Source organism: Bubalus kerabau, chromosome 5 (genome assembly GCF_029407905.1).
Source record: "Bubalus kerabau isolate K-KA32 ecotype Philippines breed swamp buffalo chromosome 5, PCC_UOA_SB_1v2, whole genome shotgun sequence".
In the NCBI taxonomy this organism is placed as follows: Eukaryota; Metazoa; Chordata; class Mammalia; order Artiodactyla; family Bovidae; genus Bubalus; species Bubalus kerabau.
In genome coordinates this window covers 95,197,985-95,216,136 of record NC_073628.1, presented here as the reverse complement: position 1 = coordinate 95,216,136, position 18,152 = coordinate 95,197,985, and the positions used below count along the sequence as shown (strand labels likewise).

At 38.7% G+C, this 18,152-nt stretch overlaps 1 long non-coding RNA gene across 14 annotated transcripts in view; it reads right to left on the bottom strand.

Annotated features, from left to right (window-relative positions):
- The window catches only part of LOC129653031 (uncharacterized), a 438,049-nt gene that overhangs the window by 159,942 nt on the left and 259,955 nt on the right, over positions 1-18,152 (bottom strand). The window contains exon 4 of one of the 14 annotated variants that reach the window (XR_008714917.1): positions 2,369-3,295. The exons of the other annotated variants lie outside the window; for them this stretch is intronic. This is a non-coding gene — a long non-coding RNA (uncharacterized LOC129653031). Of the gene's footprint in view, positions 1-2,368; positions 3,296-18,152 lie in introns of those variants that run through there. 14 annotated transcript variants of the gene reach the window in all.

Here is an 18,152-nt window from a genome sequence, read left to right as displayed (position 1 = left end):
AATTCCTGGTGGGGCCAGGCAGAGAACCATTATGACAAAGTCATTATCTCTTTTTTCTCTCTGAAGTCTGCTTTCCCTGGTTCTGAACCCCCGTCTTCCCTTCCCAAGACTCAATACCTTCAGTCATCCATTTAGTTGTCCACAGCCCTTACTGAAAGACTGCACTCAGACTTCCATTTTGTAGCATTACCTATAGTTCCCTCCAAAAAACAAACACCCAAACCCAGGTCTGTCCTCTGCCCCTTATTCTCAAAGCCCCAAAGTATGTCTAGAAAATTAACCCAAGAAATCTAGTGTGTAAAGACAGGAATAATATTGAGAGTTTTTTAGTCTAGTGGTTAAGCTTAGTAGCTTTCAGAGACAAACTGCCTGGTTTGGAGGCCAGCTCTACCAACTAATGGTGAAACCAGGGGCAAGTTATTTAACTTTTCTGTGCCTTAATTTTTCTCATTTGTACACTAGGGCTAATAGCATCTACTTCATAGGGTTGTAAGTAGTATTAAGTTTATGCAAAAATTTTAAATATCTGGCTCATAATATATACTCAGTAAACACTATCTATTACTTCTTCCAGTCAGTTTCAGTTCCATACTTGAGAGGTTTTTGTTCAGAGGGGTAACAGTAACCACTGCTTTGGGGGAATTTTAGAATCCAGAAAAACATTCTGGTACCCTTCAAACTGGGGCTTCCCAGGTGGTGCCAGTGGTAAAGAACCTGCCTGCCAATACAGGAGATGTAAGAGATGCAAGTTCCATCCCCTGGAGGAGGGCTTGGCAACCCACTCCAGTATTCTTTCCTGGAGAATCCCACGGACAGAGGAGTCTGGCAGGCTACAGTCCATAGGGTCACAGAGAGTTGGACATGACTGAAGCAACTTATACACACAGACTTCAAATGACGTTAATTAGGTACTCACCTATCTTTAGGAATAAAGACAACCCAGATGACTCAAAATACCATGATTTTGATGTATACAAGCATGGGCACTAAAGTAGTGGGATTCAAAGTGTTGCCTAGATTCTGATGGTATCTGAAAACTTTCTGAGGATATGCAGATGTACATGGTTTCAAGGCACTAATTTATTCTCAGCTTCCATAAAATGCTTATGAAAAAGCATAGTTTTTTTCTTTCCCATCTTCATAATAACTTTGTCCACTTTGCAAAAGAAAGAACCACCCATTATCCATCCAAAAGTTTCTTTGGCTCATTGCTCCAGAGTATAAAAGACTACTGGGTGACAAACAAAGAGACATTTGAAAATAGTGATGCTGGTGTTGAGAAAGCAAATGACTCTGTTTATGACGGATCTGTTGCAAGTTGGATGGTTTTCAGCTTTTTGAGTTTTTCAAAATTGGAGGAAGACTTAACCAATCTGTCAGCTGATAGATCACTAAATAGTTTATTTTAGTATATATGCTGCTGAAGAGAGCATAATAAATTGTTTGTTATTTAATGTCCTGATATAAACATTGGCATTTAACACAAAAGGAGGATTATTAATTGAATGACATTTCTACGTAACCACGTGAACAAGATTTCCCAGTGCTTATACGTTTACAAACAAAAAATAAGAGTAAATTGATGAACTTTGTCTCATTCTAGTATTGAGAAATCTATGAACAGAATATCTGAAACAATTGGATAAAAAAACTCCCATTTACTTTTTTTTTAAACTGCATGCTAAGTCTCTTCAGTCATGTCTGACTATTTGCAACTCTATGGACTATAGCCTGCCAGGTTTCCCTGTCCATGAAATTCTCCAGATAAGAATACTGAAGTGGGTTGCCATTTCCTTCTCCAGGCGATCTTCCCAGCCCAGGGATCAAACACACATCTCTTATGTCTCTTGCATTGGCAGATGGGTTCTTTACCACTAAAGTCACCTGGGAAGCCCTTTTTAAAAGTAAAAATGTTCAAAATTTTGCCCAATTACATTGCATCCCACATGTTGTATCATGTTTCAACCATTCTGTACTAATAAACTGTATGGTAATTATAGGAAAGTTTTTAAATAGTGAAATTTCCATTTATATACATCTATTTGCTACAAAAAAAAATGATTGGGTAATCAATGAGAGACCTTCAAAGCTAAAATAGGTTACATGAGGATAAAACAGTGAGAAGGGAAGTATTAATTCAAAGATAATTACATTTTTTTTCTTTTTTTTTTAATTTTATTTTATTTTTAAACTTTACATAATTGTATTAGTTTTGCCAAATATCAAAATGAATCCACCACAAAATAAAAAAATAAAAATTATACAGTTGATTATGAAAAAAAAAAAAAACAAAGATAATTACAAAACTTTCATGCATTATAGAACATGATCATCTATTTCAATGTGGGTGACAGTATCAAACCACTATTGTATTTAGATTTCACTGAATATACTTAAAAGAATGATTTCACTGTTTAATTATAAGTAATGCTTCCTAGGTTGCACAGTGGTAAAAAATCCAGGAGGATTCTGACAGTGCAGGAGCCACAAGAGACACAGGTTTGATCTCAGGGTTGGAAAGATCCCCTGGAGAAGGAAATGGCAACCTGATCCAGCATTCTTTCCTGAGAAATTCCATGGACAGAGGAGCCTGGCAGGCTATAGTCCATGGTGTCACAAAGAGTAGGACATGGCTGAGTAACTGAGCACTTCACGCCAATATTTATAGGGCACTGGAAATTTCATACTCAGCAATTATTTAAATTTAAATGAAGAATTTTATCTGGTAATTTAAGAGTGTGAGAGGTAGCTACATGGCTCTAGATCATTTTACAAAGGTCTTTTAGAGATTATGTAAGCAAAGTCTTTGAAAACACCACACTTAAGCATCCTATCTTTTTGTACATTAGGACCAGCATTTGTCATGCTGAGGCCTAACTAGTGGTCAGAATTTAGGGTAGCCAGATCTCCTAGGAAAAAACTCCATCTGTTATCTGTGTGTGTGTGTGTACCTCTTAAAGAATGCTAAATAACAAACATCTTCTTCATGTCTTTGTATCTGCCCTGCTTACTGGAGGCTGTATCATTGCCCTAAGATTAGTCTTAGGTATAGTTCAACACCGCAAATCTGGAACAAAGACTTGGGTTCAAGTCCATTCTTCTTAAATTCTTGGGGTTTCCACTGACCCTTGAGTTAAATCACAGTTCTTCTGCTTATTGACTGCTTCTTTGAAATGAGTTACTTAACCTCACTAAATCCATCTGCTTTGTGCGTAAAGCTGATGTTATAGTGCTTAGCCCATGGGATCATAGTGAGGATTAAATAAGATCATAGAGGCACAGCATTGAATACTGCCTGGAAAAGAGTAAGCACTATTATTAATGTTATTTTTATAATTTTACCACTTAAAAATTTCAAAGAACTTTATAGCCACTTTACTTTTTCATTTTTATTTATACTTCTAATCAATTCTATATGGAGTTTATCATTTGTATAACACCTTCTATCTCCCTAATAAAGGGTAATAGCATGAATGGATAGGCAAATAGCATATATCTGTCTATCAGATTCAAGTTATGGGATTCAAGATCAGTAGCCATAGGACAAATTTTATGGCCCGATCTATATTATCATAGTAGACACAGCTAAAATCTTTCAGATGATCTGATTTTCTTCATTGAAAACAATCACCCTGAGATCACAGAAATGTCTAGTTGGTATTTCAGGAAAATTAACTGCTTTGAGCAAGTTTTGTAAGTTTTATTTCACCATGTTTGCATAAGCCTGGCTATTGTATCTTTCCTGGAGTAATAAGTTAAAAAGACAACATTGTTAAACTAATGTTGATAGAAAAGAAGAATTTGAATAGAATTTTTCAAATCGTATTTGTCTGGATGCAGGCTCTAGAAAGAGTCTTAAGATATCTTCACTAAGTGCTCAGGTGTCATGGTGATGGGTTTATTATCCTGCAAATAGTTTTGCTTAGTTTTTAAAAATCATAATAATATAATACACACAATGGATTTTAGGTGGTGTCATTCATTAATCCAGTTTAGAGAAAAGGTCACAAACGATTCTTTTGCAGGCAAAAAATTAACTTCTAATGCTAGTCTCACAAAGGATGTAGTCAAAACACTTCCCACTGGAAATTATTCATCCCTTTCAATAGTGCATTCTTCCCTTATTCATCTAGATATCCACATTAGAAACAGGTAAGTCATCCTTGACTATTCCTTCCTCCATCCAACTGTTCCTTAGGACCTAATGATTCATCCTTCTAAACATGTTACCTGGAGAAGGAAATAGCAATGCATTCCAGTATTCTTGCCTGGAGAATCCTAAGGACAGAGGAGACTGGCAGACTATAGTCTATGGGGTCTCAAAGAGTCAGACACGACTGAATCACTATCACTCAAACATTTTAAGTTTAGGTCCTCATCTCTCTCACTTGACTTCCTAAATAGTCTTCGTACAAATGAAAACTACCTAACATGTAAACTTTAATGCTTAAAAAAGTCAAGATCTCCTTTTGCATATTCAGGATAGAGTCTAAACCCTTTAGTATTATGTTTAATATCTTCCAGGACTGGCACCTGTCTGCTTTCCTAGTCCCTTCCTCATCTCTCTCGCCTCACGTCAATACTCCATCTACATTGACCTGCTTATGTTCTCCAAATTCAAACACCCTCCCCTCAATGCACCTTCCCAACTTCTTCAGGTAGAGAAAATCAATTCCAATCTGTCCAACCACTGCACCACATTTATATATTATTAAATTCTACACAATTATTTGTTTCTTTTTTATTGTCTTCTCTCCTAGATTCAGAGCCATCTGCAAATACATACCATGTGCTAAAACCTTTGACTTTAATCTCAGTGCCAAGGATAATGGGAGACTTAATAGATAGCTGAAGAATTAATGAATAAACAAATGTATCTTTTCTATACCTAAATTTTGTCACAAAATATTAAGGTATTTTTCTTTAGTTTCTAGTAAAAGGCCTTTGGGAAAATCCAGTACACTTCAGTTATGCCAAGACCAAAATTAATTTTGGTTGTGGCAGTAGTATATCAAAATTTTAGGGGAACAGTAGGCCTCTGAGTCTAGGATAAGGTAGTGGCTGCAAAAATAAACATGACAAAATCTCAAAGAGGAAATGAAACTTGGGCCATCAGAGTAAGGTCTGTTTAAATAATTAACCCCATTTCCACTGAGGATTTTCTCCTACAATTCTTCTTGGCTAAAATCTTTAGGTTTTGGTCTCAATATGAAGATCATTCCCTCTTAAGATAGCAGAGCATCAATCAATCTAACACAGTGTGAATTAATCAAAAAATGATCCAGGACACAGGTGGAATGGTTGGTCTTAAATAGGGGGACAGAAAATGCATTCTTCTTAATAGGTAGGGAGGCAAGACTCTATGGGTATAAAAGGCACAGGGAGGAGAGAGATTTGGTTGGGAAGAGATGAGGAGCTTTTTATCTGATTACTCTTTATTTCTGCAGTGAAATATCAGGCACAGTAAACAGTCAAGAGGGAGCAAGAATAGAGCTGTTATAGATTTGAAGAGAGAGGAAAAGGTAAGAACTAAAGACCCCAGAAAGCAGGAGCAGACTTGCTGGTAAGTGTAGTATGCTCATGTCATTTAATACTCTTGAATTTCAAATGTATCAGTCTGCCTAGTTATATAGTCTTTCCAACCATATTCACCACCTCAGGTGCAAACAAATATGGGTGGAGAATTGGATTTAACCTGGTAAACATAACCAGAACCTAAAGGGGCAAGGGATTAAAAGTATATCCCAGAGGTAATTATGAGAATAAACCAATGAACTAATTTGGGTAAGGAGGGAAGACAGGCTATGGAGGAGATAATAGGCAGTGGAGAGGTGGAATGGAGAGGGTGAATGGGAGAAGGATCCCTGGGGAGTAGAGGAGGGCTAGTAAGAGGAATTGAATTGGATTGAATTGAATTGATGGATTGAATTGAATTCCTCTAGTAAGAGGAATTGAACTGGAGATGTAAGAGTGGTGATCAGACAGTTTGATTGAGATTCAGTGCTTGCAAAATGTTGGGTTGGAAAAACTCAAATGAACTTTTTGGCCATCCCAATACATGGTCTAGGGTATAAGTGTAGGAAGTGTTAAAAAAAAATTCAACTGAGTAGATTTTAAAGATCTTATTGGCTTTACTCAATGATTCATGAGTCAGACAGCATCCAATCTAGAAGGTAGAAAGGAGCTCCAAGGAGCTGAATAAAATGAAAGACTTTTGTAGTCAGAAGTGAGCAAGATCAAGAGAGTCATACCAGTGAAGAGTGGATTGGTTGTAGTGTGGTCACTTTCCCTTCTGGGATAGGCAAGGGTCTGTCAGGCACTAGTGCTCACTAGTGCTGATCAAGAGATTCTTAATTTACTGGTTTAAGAGTCCATTTCTGAAAGAGTCAAAACTGCAAATATGTTCCATCTCAGCTTGGTAACATGGGGCTTATCATAAGTGACTCCATTTGGGCTTCCTGTCCTGTTTTGGACAGGAGTAAATGACTGAGATGAGGTGTGGTGGAGGTTAGGAGCACAGAAAATGAGATCAAGGTACTGAAAGACCAAGTAGAAGATGGACTATTTCAGTGGATAATGAGGCATCAGAATTTTTGACAGGAGTGGGAGTGGGGAAAAACAGAAGTTGAAATTTTTACTGAAAAAAGGGGGAGACCTACAGCTTAGGAGATAGATGAGGATGTGTATAGACTCTAATGGTAGGTGTTTTCAGAAAACTGTTTAAAGAGAATCGTTAACAATATTTGAAAGTACTAAGAATCAAATATTCACCTCCAGCACTATGGCACAAAAGTTGGAAGAAAAAAAAATTGCCTTCACTTGCAAGGGATGTGGAAGAATTGAAATCTCTAAAGGAGACCTAGATTTTGATTAGGACAAGCAAATGAAGGAGTCAGACTTTATTTTTGGGGGCTCCAAAACCACTGCAGATGGTGACTGCAGCCATGAAATTAAAAGACGCTTACTCCTTGAAAGAAAAGTTATGACCAACTTAGATAGCATATTCAAAAGCAGAGACATTACTTTGCCAACAAAGGTCCATCTGGTCAAGGCTATGGTTTTTCCAGTGGGCATGTATGGATGTGAAAGTTGGACTGTGAAGAAGGCTGAGCACCAAAGAATTGATGCTTTTGAACTGTGGTGTTGGAGAAGACTCTTGAGAGTCCCTTGGACTGCAAGGAGATCCAACCAGTCCATTCTGAAGGAGATCAGCCCTGGGATTTCTTTGGAAGGAATGATGCTAAAGCTGAAACTCCAGTACTTTGGCCACCTCATGCGACGAGTTGACTCATTGGAAAAGACTCTGATGCTGGGAGGGATTGGGGGCAGGAGGAGAAGGGGACGACAGAGGATGAGATGGCTGGATGGCAGCACTGACTCGATGGACATGAGACTGAGTGAACTCCAGGAGTTGGTGATGGACAGGGAGGCCTGGCGTGCTGTGATTCATGGGGTCGCAAAGAGTCGGACACAACTGAGTGACTGAACTGAACTGAACTGAACTGAATGAAGGAGTAATGGAAAAAGAGGTTGTGTATATAGGAGACCTTGTTGAGGCTTGACTGTGAGAACATAGTCCAAAAGAAGGGTTTGGGGAATCTGACTGAGAGGTTTGGAGAAGGAGTTCAAGTAGGGAATATGGAGCAACGTGAGGAGAGGTGGAATAACATGAAGGCAAGCCCTAAAGACTCTTTGGTGAAGAAGAACACTCAGTTCTGACCACAGTGCCTTCCTGCATTTAGTCCTCAGGCCATGTGTAGTGGCGAGGTGAAGAGAAGTATTGAGCACGGAGCTAGGAAGACTGGGGGTATGGGAGGGGTCCTCTCGACAGAGTGGTGTAGAGCTCTTTGCGCTGCCCTTCTCTCCTGCCATGGGATAACTGCAGAGGTTTAAAAGGAACTCTTCAGGCTTGCTTTCTCTCAACTAGATGCTAGCCAGTAATTGGTTCTATTCATTTATCAATTACTCCCGGGTGCTACAACGTACAGGGCACAGTTTTAGATTCTAGATAAACAAACACTGCCTCTGTCCTCCTGGACTTTACAGTTTAGTGGAAGACAGACATTTAAAGTAAACAAATCTACAAACACTGAATGCTGGAGAGGGTGTGGAGAGAGGGGAACCCTCCTACACTGTTTATGGGAATATAAATTGATACAGCCACTATGGAGAACAGTATGGAGGTTCCTTAAAAAAAAAAACAAACAAAAAACTGAAAATAGAGCTACCATATGATCCAGCAATCCCACTCTGGGGCAAATATCTTGAGAAAACCATAATTCAAAAAGAGATGTGTATCCCAATGTTCATTGTAGCACTTTATAATAACCAGGATATAGAAGTAACCTAAATGTCCATTAATGGAGGAATGGATAAAGGAGATATGGTACATATATATAATGGAATATTACTCAGCCATAAAAAGAACAAAGTAATGTCATCTGCAGCCACATGGATGAACCTAGAGTCATACTGAGTAAAGTAAGTCAGATAGAGAAAGACAAATATATACCATTACTTATAGGTGGAATCTTAAAGGATGGTTCAAATGAACCTGTATACAGAAGAAAAACAGAGTTATAGATGTACAAATCAAACTTATGGTTACCAAGGGAGAAGGGAGGGGGCGGGATTGGGATTGACATATACACATCACTATATATAAAATAGATACCTAATAAGGACCTGCTGTGTAGCACAGCAAACTCTACTCAGTACTCTGTAATTAGTTATATGGGAATAGAACCTAAAAAAGAGTGGATATATGTATATGTATAACCCACTCCAGTACTCTTGCCTGGCAAATCCCATGGACAGAGGAGCCTGGAAGGCTTGCAGTCCATGGTGTAGCTACGAGTCAGACACAACTGAGCAACTTCAATTTCACTTTTCACTTTCATGCATTGGAGAAGAAAATGGCAACCCACTCCAATGTTCTTGCCTGGAGAATCCCAGGGATGGGGGAGCCTGGTGGGCTGCCATCTATGGGGTCGCACAGAGTCGGACACAACTGAAGTAACTTAACATTAGCATAGGTGGTTCACTTTGCTGTACAACAGAAACTAACATATTATGAATCAACAATACCCCAATAAAATTAATTTAAAAATAAATAAAATAAACCCCAAATGGCCAATTATTTGTTCCAATGACTATAAGCCAAAGAACAAGATGCAACAAGATCATAGAATACTTTATAGCATTTGATTTTTCTGTATTCTTTTGAGTTTACCGTGTTGTCTTATCCTAAAAAAGAACTCGGAAGTAAAACTGGAGATGTATGGTTTGATTATTTTCTGAGTTAACTAAGGAGACTGTGAAGTAATGGGACTGATGCCCAATGAGACTAAGATTACTTGTTTTCTCATAATCTCTCTATATGTCACTTTTTGGCTTATATGTTATCCTTCTCTTGAATTCACTTTAAAACTGTAATTTACTAAGCACTGTCACTTAAACATGAGAAAATGTTAAATGGAAGTTACTTTGGAAGAGAGATATCAGGCATGAAAGGTATGAATAAATAGGAAAGACCCAAGATCTATTTCATTTTTCTGGGTGGAGGCGGTGCTTTCTGCCGGAATATGCCTTGAGCCTACTTAGTCACAACATAAAATGTAAACCAAGTATTTAGAATCACATGCCCAACTTCAGTTCTGTATTTCTCCTCTAAACTGCTTTGGGTCCCAATGACTCACTGGCAGAACATGATTAAAAGAATGTTTTACTCGTCAAAGAAGAATGCAGCTCTGTGGGAAGAGCATGGCTGATGGGAGAACACTTGCTAATGAGAAAATACCAGATTCTTTACACAGTTTGGGAGTTCTCAGGCAACACAGGAATGGAAGGAATTTTGCCTATCGGTCTCCATCACAGGAGTGTCTTTGACAGGAGATAGGAACTTTGTAATATTTAATTAAGGTTAGGAATGTCAAGATGAGTTTAGGATAAGCTTTAAAAATTTCCCAACCTACCTACTGACTGGAAAATAGGACAACTTTTAGTATCAAGGGTGAGAAACTAAATGCATTAACAATGCTGCTTTTCTAGATCAGCTTGGGAACTTTACTGGCAGTATTTCCTGGGAGTCTCCATGTATGGAGGAAACTAGTGAATAAATAATAAATGCAATGAACACCACCTCATCGCAAGACTGAAGACCTCTCAAGTAACCATTTGGAGAAAAGGCTAAGAAACCACCCAAAAAAGTGAAAGGGGAAGGCAAATTCTGTTCACTCAGAATTCTTCAAGCTTCTCTTTAGGTCAATGCATTCATCTACTTATCCATCCATTTAGTTATTTATTTAGCAATTATTAACTGAGCAGTTACGAAGTATCTAAGGTTCACAGATAAATAAGACAATGTCCATGTCTTCAAGGAGCTAATTTGTAATGTAATAACAAGCCACCAGACAACTACTTGGATAATTTCCAACTTATGTGGTGCCGTGCTGAATCACTTCAGTCGTGTTCGACTCTTTGCAACCCTGTGGATGGTAGCCTGCCAGGCTCTTCTCTCCATGGGATTCTCCAGGCAAGAATACTGGAGTGGGTTGTTGTGCCCACTTCCAGGGGATCCTCCCGACCCAGGATCAAACCCGCATCTCTTAGGTCTCCTACACTGGCAGGCAGGTTCTTTACCACTAGCCCCACCTGGGAAGCCCCTGCTATGTAGTAGCTGTTATGATTAACACAGATACTATGGAAATACATGATGGGGTAGGCAACCTTACCCAGTGTGGGCACTGTCTTAAGGAGGTAAGATCTATGCTGAGATGTGAAAGTAAGAGGTAGGCAAAAGAGAAGAGAGAAGGAAGAAAATTCATAGAAAGGGGGATGTGCAACTTATTCTGGGTAAAATCTATACCAATTGACCTTGTGACTCAGCTCAGGTCCTCCAGGGTTCTGCAGGGACTAGAGTCTCAACAAGGGACTTCTTGAGGCTCTGATATCCACTCAGACCCAAAGCATTGAAGCTGAGAGAGCTAGAGCAATGTGGGGTGATGCAAAGGTTTTCAAAGATAACCTAAGATAAATCTGAGACTTCCTAGATCTTTATTACACAGTAAGAGTGGGACAGGGGAGGCTTTTACAAAGTCATTCTGAACAAGCAAGTATAAATTCAAAATGAACTATGAGTTGGCTAATTAACTGGGGAACTGGATCAAGGTGTGAGGCTGGAAAGTCCTGGCTGAGTGTTCCAGGCCCTCCCTTTTCTTGGATTTCAGAGAATGATGATTTGTTTTATTCTGTTTGTTAGAAAAGAAAAAAGATAAAACAGAGAGAAAACATGACATATGATCAACAAACATTGAAGAGCTAATCTGTTAGAGACTTATATTTGCTTGCTCTCTCTTCTATGTCATATAACTGAAAACAGTGAATAAGAGTCAAGGAGTGGTTGATTTCAAATGAGTGCATGGAAAAGCTTGTAATAATTACAATTGCTTGAAAAAGAGATTGCTTGCTTCATTAGGTAATGGACATCCCCCTGCCCCGCCCCTTGCCCACCACCATCACTAGAGGCATGGAAGCAGAGCTGGGCTAGATACACAGGCAGGTTTCCTACATTGGCCAGGGTAGGGGGTGTTGGTTTAGTACAGATTCTGAACTCAGAGTAGCACTCGACAATATGGATCTACTAAATTAGGATCTAGGGTAGGAGAAGGCAATGGCACCCCACTCCAGTACTCTTGCCTGGCAAATCCCATGGACAGAGGAGCCTGGAAGGCTGCAGTCCATGGGGTCGCTAAGAGTCAGACACAACTGAGTGCCTTCACTTTCACGTTTCACTTTCATGCATTGGAGAAGGAAATGGCAACCCACTCCAGTGTTCCTGCCTGGAGAATCCCAGGGATGGGGGAGACTGGTGGGCTGCTGTCTATGGGGTCACAAAGCAACTTAGCAGCAGCAGCAGGGTAGAAGAGGGGAGTCTGTAAACTTGGATTCTTCACAAGCAGCCCAAGTGATCTGATATGTAGCTCTCTAGGCACCAGATGTCAACCTGGCATAGATGAACCACTGGTCTAAATGAGCCTGTTCTCCGTCCATGTAGTGAATATTGATCATTTCTTGCCCTCTCCCACAAAACCTTTCTTCTCCTATGTGCTTAGGGCCAATGACAGACATTCATTACTTTATCAGCCTGGAGTAGAATTCTGGTTGGGAAACACTTGAGTTTTAAGGCCTTTATTCTCCTAAATTTTTACAATTTAAGATCATTTTATTAGCTCTAGCATTGAGGTAGAAAAAAATGCAGACTTGGACTGAATACACTTAGATTGGCTGGGGAGTATTTCCCTGACCCTTGACAATGTTGAATTCTGAAATAGACCATGAGATATTACATCCTCAGTGTTTGGGCAAACAGGATACATGTGGGGAAGGGTTTAGGAAGGCTGTTGTGAAATACAGGAATGTTTAAAAAAAAAAAACAACAACAACCTGGAAGTTATTTTAATTCCTATGATTCTATTTTTAACTGACTAATGTTCAAAAAGAAATATTTAGAGTCAAGCCTGATTCTCACTTCCTTGGTGGAGTTACAGAAACAAATGCTTCCAATAAATGGAATAACTTTATTTTGGGGGGCTCCAAAATCACTGCAGATGTTGATTGCAGCCATGAAATTAAAAGACGCTTACTCCTTGGAAGGAAAGTTATGACCAACACAGCATATTAAAAAGCAGAGACATTACTTTGTCAACAAAAATCAAGGCTATGGTTTATCCAGTAGTCATGGCTATGGTTTATAGTGAGGGCTATGGTTTATCCAGTGGTCATGTATAGATGTAAGAGTTGGACTATAAAGAAAGCTGAGCACCAAAGAATTTATGCTTTTGAACTGTGGTGTTGGAGAAGACTCTTGAGAGTCCCTTGGACTGTAAGGAGATCCAACCAGTCCATCCTAAAGGAGATAAGTCCTGGGTGTTCATTGGAAGGACTGATGTTGAAGCTGAAATTCCAATACTTTGGCCACCTGATGCGAAGAGCTGACTCATTTGAAAAGACCATGATGCTTGGAAAGACTGAGGGCAGGAGGAGAAGGGGATGACAGAGGATGAGATGGTTGGATAGCATCACCGACTTAGTGGACACGAGTTTGGGTAAACTCTGGGAGTTGGTGATGGACAGGGAGGCCTGGTGTGCTGCGGTTCATGGGGTCGCAAAGTATTGGACACGACTGAGTGATTGAACTATACTGAACTGAAAGGGAATAAACATAATGTTTGGGAGAACAGTCAAGTTTGCTCTCAGAGGTCCCCAGCTTCACTTCTTAATAGTTTTCCTTTTGCAGTAATAAACCACTTCTTATCACGGATTTGACTGAGAACCCCACTGTGACATAATGGAAGACCTTTCCTATGATGAAGTCACTCTCATGGGGAAGGGGTGGGTGAGGTACTTGCTTAGGAAGCCTTGTTCCTCAGTAACCAAATTCCAGTGAGAAAGGAAATTGCTTCTCTAAAGTGTATAAAGAGGCAATCTCCACTATTCAACTAAATGTACCTCCTTTAGCCTAACTCCTCACTAAGCCATTTTTTCCCCAGCTTATTTATCCTTTCTCCTCTGCAGTAGACAAAACATCATCTGAAGAAGGGTTGGGAGAAAAATACTCTTTCCTTCTGGTCTTGTTTGGATATAATGGGATCCAAAAAACCCATTGGCTCTCTCTATAACTTCTTTTATCCTCAATTATGAATTCCTGATAGGAAAATAAGTCAATTAATTAAGTTCCCAAGAGTTCAAATGATGCATAAAACTACCTCTTTTGTTTATAATTCAGAGAACTTCACAAAAACTTTTCAAATAGGCTCTGCATCAAAGCTACAGCAACCATTTATTGATTTACATAAAAGTAGCATTGATTCATAAGAAATACATTAATGGTTTGGGAAAGATCAAAGTATCAATAGAATGCTATATTCTAAATCTATATCTTTGTCCCAGTGAGTATCCTATAGAAGGAATGCTTTTATGTGATCAGGGTAATTTCTGTACAAAAAGTCCCTCAAAATGTTGCCTATGAAAACTTTCTAGTGCTCCCAGGAAGGAAGGAGCATGAGTAGGTGCTTGTTTGAAATTCTTTCTTCCTCCGATGGCTCACAGTATTTCTTTCTCTTTGGTAACTCCCACCTAAGAGGTAGAAATGCGGCTGTGACAGCAATAGTGTAGTTTTAAAGTGATGAAAGACTTTATTTGCTAGAATTATGGCAGGAACTATCCCTCTTGAAAAACTGTCTTTTGCAAGGATGGTGGGAAGTTTCACCTTTCCTGAAACAGGCTTTTCAGAAGGGGGAAGGAAGAGGCTGCTGGGTCAGACTAGCAAGGAGGAACCAAGTAGAAAATAGTACTGCTCTCAAGACACTGTAGAGAAGGGAATTTGGAGAGAAGGACTGATTCTTACTAACCACCATAAATGAAACCTGGGAGCTAAGAAGACATGACCCAAAAATATTGTTGGGAGTTTACTGTATTATGTCCTACAGAGAAGTTCTCTACTGCCTTCTGTGTGCTATGAAGGAAAGTTTTATGGCTCAAAATAGACTGGAGTTAAAACTCCCCTCCAGGTCCTCCCCACCATTCTATGCAAAACAAAGAACTGTCTCACCTGAAAGAAAAAAAAAAAATGGACATTAAGGCTGAGGCCAGCTCCCAGCTGGTCCAGCCTCTGGCTGATCTCCAAAATTCCTTGCCCCAGCCGTTTAAGAGATAACTACTCCGAACAACCTTGGAGAAGAGGCCGCCTTAAGACAGTAGCTTTCCACATATAAGACTATACATACTTACTTTTTCTTGGGTTAGTGCAGCAGCTCACTAATCTGACTGCTGCCCCTTCTCGCCTCATTAAAAGTGATCTGTTCCTGTAAAGTGCCAGTCTCGTTCTTTTTCTGAACCTTGCCTTCTCTAACTCCCTTACCCTACGTGCTAAGTCACTTTAGTTGTGTCCAACTCTTTGCAACCCTATGGACCATAGCCTACCAGGCTTCTCCATCCATGGGATTCTCCAGGCAAGAATACTGGAGTGGATTGCCATTTGATTTTCAAGGTTTTAGAAACTGGATAATGAATTCTTAGTGAGATCTGTAAGTGACTTGGTTTAAGGTCAGACCAGCTGATCTGTTTAATACTTATTGAATAATCATTCAAATCAATTTTGTTATTGATGTTAGATCCAGGAAGGCAAACAAACATTTGAAACACTAATGCTCAACTGTTGGGTCTTACTTATAGCGGAGGCAAATCTGGGCCAGAGGTCCTGTGGAATTCTTTCTAATAGGATATTTTAAACTGACAAGCTTTTAAAACAGCACATTTTTAACTGTGACTTTTGATTTTCAGTCTTATTCCTGCTTTAAGAATGTATCTATATCCATCCATCCATACATACACACAAAGTTATTTTTGCTCATTTTGACAAAGGAAATAAGAAGAGGGAAAAATATTCGACTCTTTGGCTAACATCCCAGACTCAGTTTTTTAAAAAGCCAAAACAGAATTAAATTAGTAGCAATCACCCACATAATTTACCTCTTTATGATTTAACCTAAAATATAATGGAAGAGAGACAAGATGTTTTAGACAAAAAGATCTATGAATATATCCACTGTATTCATAGTCAAAAAGAGAAAAAATAATTAAATCAACTTTATGGTAATAAAATTCAAAATAAAAATTAATGAATTAGTTTCTTCTGTGAGAAACAGTTTCACAGTTCAAATCAAGACCCCCTGTCATGATAAGGTACTAAAAGTGTTCCCATTATAATCAGAAACTGAATAAAGATAACCATTTTCAACATCATTACTGGGATCACAATCTCAAGTAATTAGGCAAGAGAAAGAAATAAAAATCATAACATAGATAAAATTACAATCTTTTTGCAAATAAAAGACATTTTATATATATATATATACACACACCTAGAAAACATTGGGATTGATTAAAAAATATTATACTAAGAGAAATCGACATAGTGACTGGTTAAATAATTCACAACAATCAGTAGTTTCTCAATACAGAGGTAAATGACAAAATATAGTGGGGAAAAGATACCATCTATGATAAAAAACAAGAGAGATAAATACCTAGAAACAAACTTAACAAAAAATATGCAGGTCCTATCTAAACAAAGCTTGCAATTCTATAAGGGAACATAGAAGTCTTGAATCAATAGGAAATTATTTTCTAGAAGTAATATTCAAATGATACCAATTCTCCTTAAACTAAGGTAGAAATTCAAAGCAACCCCAATAAACATCCCAGGAAGACTATCTTTAACATGGTAAACTGATTCTAAAATTTATATGATAACAAACAAACCAAAAAAGTGATACACACCAAGAATTTTTTTTCTACACCAAGAATTCCAATCCACAAAAGTAATGAGAGATGAAAAGAAATATTACTAGGGATTAAAATGGTCATCAGTGTAATCCTAACACACAGAAGAATGTCAGTTATATAGTAGGCCCTCAGTAAATGTATTGGATAAAGGCATAACAGAATGAATTTGAGCCAGAATGATGAAAACTACTGGTGCTGGTAGAGTTAGGAAGATCTATGGACTGGCACAGAGAATCTAGAACCATACCAAATCCTCATGGGAAATCAGTACAACAGAAAAAGATGGTACTTGAGTCAGTAGAGAAAGACGGATTATGCGATAAATGACGTTGGGATAAACAGCCAGCCATTTAGAGAAAAGAAAATTAAGCAAAACTAGATTGCTACCTCACCCCTTATATCAAAATTCATTCCATTTGCAGAAGAAAATACAAAAGTTGATTTTATAATAGGGCAGGCCTTTTTAAGCAAAATCCAATCCAGAAACCAAAAGAAAAAGACTAAAAAGTATACATTAAAATTAAGGTTTTAAAAAAATTAAATAATACCAAACACACAAACTAATCAACGTGAAGTGAATAGAGTGGCATTATAAGCTTGGGAGAGAAGCTGGATTTTTATATACATACACACATATATGTATATATAAAAAACTAAGGTGGAGGCAGTGAGAAAAGCAAGAATAGCATAAACAATACCAAGAAAATAAATTGAGTGTAAGATATAAGGGCAAGAGTGAGGAGAAACAAAGGGTGTGCCTCAGGAAATGAGTGTAAAGCATGAGTCATTAATTAATTCATTTTTGTTTTGGTTGAGAAACTCAGAACTGTATCTGGCCCTTCATAGCATAACAGTTTGGCAAACCCCATCTTTGGATGAAGTTGACTATCATGCAGCTGAAGAGGCACACACCCAGGCAAGAAGGGCCAACATGTGGCCTCCATTAGGTAAACGATTTAGTTAGACTTCAGGCCAAAGTGGCAGAAACCGCAAGAGGTATCTTTGTGAGCATTCTCAGTGGCTGCAGTCTTCTCCAAGCATAACTCAGAGGCCAGACTAATGATGAGCTGAGATGACAAGTAGACACAGAAGGACTCAGCCCCAGCTACCCACAATCCTCCTGCAGGCTGAGTGGCATGCCTCTCATTGTTTTCCAACCCTTATCATCTGGTCACGGCACAAAAACCTTTACACAGATGTAGGTGGAATATTCTGGAGTTGTTCTAGACCACCACCAGCAGTTCGGGAATAAACATTCTCTCCCATGCTGAACGAGAATTTAGTCACCCAGGGAATATGAAAAGAGTGAGAAAAATATTCTGTCCTTTGCCCTCTAAAATAAAGTTTGTTTTTCAATTAAGGATTTGAGTAAAACAAGAACCAAGATTGATGAGAGGGAGCTTTCATGGAAGTTCAGGATGGGAGACACTGCCATTAAAGTTTTGGCATAAAATATGTAAACTTGCTTGCAGCTCTGACAAATGCACTCAGTTGTGGGTGTTTGGATCTCTTTAGGCACCTGGGACAGTGGACATGGTTAGTAATTTCTTAAACTTCAAAGGGCCAGCAGAGCACAGGATCATTTTAATCTCATGTTTGTACTTTACTTGACTATGTGGCATTTGGATCTATTCTGTGTGAAAATAATCAAGTCTGGACTCCTGAGTCTTGGCCCTTCCAATACCACCACTGAATCAAGTCAGAACAAATTCATTTTCATGAGGTACAACTCCTGGCTTAAATGAAGAGTTTTGCTAATCCTCCATGAGTTACAGTTAAGACCTTTGTAGTCAGTGAAAACTCTT